We start from the raw sequence: 4,685 nt of genomic DNA, 5'->3' as shown, positions 1-4,685 counted from the left end.
GGCCCCCACACGTCAGGTTTGACCTGGGATGCCCAGTTGACTCTGCTGACGTCACAGTGACGTGGGGCTGACGCAATAAGTATTTTCTGGATTTAAAAATAATCAGGAAATTCCAGAAAATAGCTAAAACTTCAATAAATCATAGAAATTCAACCGTAGCTCCAAATTAAATAATTTATATATGAAAAATTATCAGAAAAATTCAAGGAATCCATCTGTACCACTTTCATGCATGTTAGAACAACTTATAGCTGCTGTTTAGCACAAATCAATTAAATGGCATTTGAATAATCACATATGGAGTTTGAATTTGAATCTTGTATTCAAACCAACTTCATTTAATCTGTTGCTAGTTGCATTAGCCCAAAACACATTCATTTTGCCATGTCATGATCATGCATCATATTGTGCATTGCATTGATTGTGTTCCCTTCTGTGTTGCCGGTAATTGTCCCCTCTCGATAGACGTGTACCGGCGATGTGATCGATGACACCGATGAAGAGCTATATTATCTTCAGAAGTGCCAGGCAAGCAAAACCCCCTTGTTCATTCCGATAAAATCCCTCTCTCTCGCTCCTGCTCTCTTTTACTGCATTAGGACAACAACGACATATTTGATACTTGTTGCGGTAGCTGAACCCCTTTATCCTTTGCATGACCTGTCATTGCCACGGTAAATAGATGAAACCCACTAGGATGAGTAGGAGTTGTTTGAGCCCTGATGTGCCTACTCATTCATGCTTGTTTGTCATGCCTGCTACTGCTTAGAGTTGAGTCAGGTCTGATTCATCGGGGATGAATCAGAGGCGATGAACACGTCCTACTGGGTGTGAGCTAAGTGTGTGAACACGATTTGGTAAAGGTAGCGGTGAGAGGCCATGTAGGAGTACATGGTGGGTTGTCTCATTGCAGCCGTCCTCAGGAACTGAGTTCTGTGCCTGTGATCCATGAACAGCTACTACCACACATTGGGATCCTTAATTGACTCTCTCGACTTATTAATCAACATGATCTCTGTCCAGGAGTTGCAACTAGTTTCTGGTGTTTGTAGGTAGTGTTAGTAGTCTACCAAGTGGCACCCGGTACAGGTGGGCTTGGGACAGACTAGGCACAGTGGCACGGTGTACCAAGTGGCACCCGGATGGTGGGCTTGGGAACCCTGCTCACATCGTTTGGGGCCGTGAGCGACACCCCGGCCGGATCTCCTTGCGGATGGAACCCGAATAGGCGATAAACCTGGACTAGAGACTTGTTTGGTTAGTCAGGTCGTGGCCGACTCCCTTGCCCGGCTTCCGCTTGAAGGTTGCCGAGGTACATGGCGTGTACAGGGCGGTAAGTGGCGGGAGCGTGTGTGAAGAAGTACACCCCTGCAGGGTTATCATTATCTATTCGAATAGCCGGATTCCTCGAATATGGAAACTTGGACCCCTTGTACAGTTCATAGGCAAGTGAAAGTGGATACTCTAAAATACGCAAGATAAGCGTGAGTGCTATGGATGGCGTTCTCGTAGGGAGACGGGAGCGGATCCATAATGGTGTCTTGATGTGGTGAATATGTGGACTCGTGTGCGCCACCTCAAAAGAGTTACATGCAGTCGTAGTTCAGGATAGCCACCGAGTCAAAGCTGGCTTGCTGCAGTCAAACTCCACCATCCCCTTTGTTGATAATGATGCATGTGTAGATAGATCTGATGTAAGTCTTGCTGGGTACATTTGTACTCACGTTTGCCTATTTTATGTTTTTGCAGAGAGACTTCAGTCTCGCTAGTAGTTCCGCTTGGACTTCGACGTTTAGCTTGTTACCTCAGCTACGATATTGTGCCCTCGGCAGGATCTGATCGATAGTCAGGCTTCTCAGCCTTTTTCATTTATAGATGTCTGTACTCAGACATGATAGCTTCCGCTTGTGCTTTGACTTGTATGCTCTGATTGTTGGGTCATAAGACCCCTGTTTGTAATATCTCGCTCCTCGGAGCCTATTGAATAAATTACTTGAGTCGTAGAGTCATGTTGTGATGCCATGTTGTATTTGCACATATCGAGCATATTGTGTGTATGTTATTGAAATGCTTGGTATGTGTGGGATCTGACCATCTAGTTGTTTATCTTTAGTAGCCTCTCTTACGGGGAAATGTCTCCTAGTGTTTCCACCGAGCCATGGTAGCTTGCTACTGCTCCGGAACACTTAGGCTGGCCGGCATGTGTCCTTCTTCGTTCTTGTGTCTGTCCCTTCGGGGAAATGTCACGCGATGAATACCGGAGTCCTGTTTGCCTGCTACAGCCCGGTTCACCGGAGTCCTGCTAGCCCAGTGCTACAGCCTGGATTCACTCGCTGATGACCGACACGTTCGATGCTGGGTCATGGATGCCTGTCCCTGTAAGTCTGTGCCACTTTGGGTTTACGACTAGCCATGTCAGCCCGGGCTCCTTATCATATGGATGCTAGCGACACTGTCATATACGTGTGCCAAAAGGCGCAAACGGTCCCGGGCAAAGGTAAGGCGACACCCGTGGGAATACCGTGCGTGAGGCCGCAAAGTGATATGAGGTGTTACATGCTAGATCGATGTGGCATTGAGTCGGGGTCCTGACAGCGTTGGTATCAGAGCTTGACTGCCTGTAGGATTACCAAGCCAAACTGGTCGAAGTTGAGTCTAGAAATTCTTTAGTTATATAAGGGAATTGATTGTGGGATGGAACGTAAGGCTCTTTTTACTCCTTATACCTCATGCCCTTCTGATCTGAGTCATCTTATCTTTCCTGCGGGGATTAAGAACTAGGCTATCTCTTCTTTCTATTAGGATCACGTGTTACTAATCAGTAGACTTATAAGTTTGTTGGATTTAAGCCTCAGTTCAGTTTCTACCTCTGTATGTTAATTGTTGATCTCGAAACCTTGATATTGTGCTTCTGAGTGGTTATGCCACCATTTTTGTGAATGTCTCAAATCTTTTCTGAGCATTTACAGCCGTTATGCTGTCCGAGTCATCCCAGGTTTCTAAGTAGTCTGATGCATTTGCAAATCCTTTCTTCCCGTTTCAATGTTCCCATGGGCCAGATTAACCACACTAATCAGTAAGTTGAGGTACTCCGTTACCTTGACATATATGTTGGAGATATTATTATGACCCTAGGTGTCTTAGGGGATCATCTAGTAATTTAGCCATGATTTGTGTTCCCAGTGTGATGATTCTGGCCATCATTCTCGAAAGCATCCCGTGATGCTACTTAGTAATAGGTATTCTGTTCCTGGGTTCTTGAACCCGAGATTCACTCTACCTACTTCATGTTGATAGTAATTGCTAGTGCCTTTAGGATATTAGTAACCTTTGCGATAGTCCTTGAAGTCCGTGGTATCTTCTTCTTCCAAATACCATGAACTACTTATGGCAGAAGTTCCTCGTTGAACTGAAATATCACAACAGGATTATTCTTGATGAGTTCTCCATTATATATTGTGGCTCTGCCAGTTCTACCTTTCTGCATGGGTTATCCGGAAAAAATATGTTGAACTTCGTTCGACATGCTAATCCATGCATCCACAACTCAGAAAATCATATGTTCTTTTGAGTTGACCCATCTTAGTTGTTTCCGACCCTCGCCTATCAATTGATAGTCAAGAGTATGCGTGCATTCGTTCGTCGATGCCTATTACCCTTGTGGTCCGCCAAGCCATTCTATTTTAGAATGAATAGGAGAAACAAACTCCAGTACCTCATCCATATCTAGGATTGGGTCAAAGTAGTTGTATTCCGCAGATCAAATGCCAATCCAGCTTTTGGTTCTGTTCTACCTTGGAGTATTACCCCCTTTATGTCAGAATTGTCATGAGAACTGCACCAACTTTCATGAATTTTGACGTAGTAATACTTCTCACCATCATTAGTCATTCCTCGGCCATCGTGTTGATGCAACCGGAATACCGACAAATGAATTGTGATGTGTGAAATCAATACTCCCAGCAACCTCGTTGCTTGGTAGTTAAGGGACAATAATTTCATTCTTAGCGTGTTGGTTTTTGAATCATCCTTCTAAGACTGATCGTGCTACCTAGTCCTTATTTCGGTGCACCCTTCGATTGATGAGTTAGGATCTTGTCAAGTCCTCACTCATTTGATCATATCGTCTTGCCCTCAAAAGCGAGATTGTTCTCAAGCTTAGTAACATACCGGTGGTTCGTGATTTTCCGAATATCTTCTTGGAAGTATTACCAGGTTGTCACCTGACTGCTATGTTGAGCTCGTGATCAAGTCGGGTTCTTGTGAACCACCCTTTCTCCAAGAATCTGTGATGGATATCCCGGAGCTAGTTGGTTAAGCTAGACAACAACGGCGGTAAGTGGTGAGAGCGTGTGTGAAGAAGTATACCCCTGCAGGGTTAACATCATCTATTCGAATAGCCGTGTCCGCGGAAAAGGACTTCTGGGTTGCTTATATCAGTTCATAGACAAGTGAAAGTGGATACTCTAAAATACGCAAGATAAGCGTGAGTGCTATGGATGGCGTTCTCGTAGGGAGACGGGAGCGGATCCATAGTGGTGTATTGATATGGTGAATATGTGGACTCGTGTGCGCCACCTCAAAAGAGTTACTCGCAGTCGTAGTTTAGGATAGCCACCGAGTCAAAGCTGGCTTGCTGCAGTTAAACCCCACCACCCCTTTGTTGATAATGATGCATATGTAGT

This window comes from Triticum aestivum, chromosome 6A (genome assembly GCF_018294505.1).
Source record: "Triticum aestivum cultivar Chinese Spring chromosome 6A, IWGSC CS RefSeq v2.1, whole genome shotgun sequence".
Classification (NCBI taxonomy): domain Eukaryota; kingdom Viridiplantae; phylum Streptophyta; class Magnoliopsida; order Poales; family Poaceae; genus Triticum; species Triticum aestivum.
The sequence above is the reverse complement of the archived record's forward strand: the minus strand, read 5'-3'. Positions refer to the sequence as shown.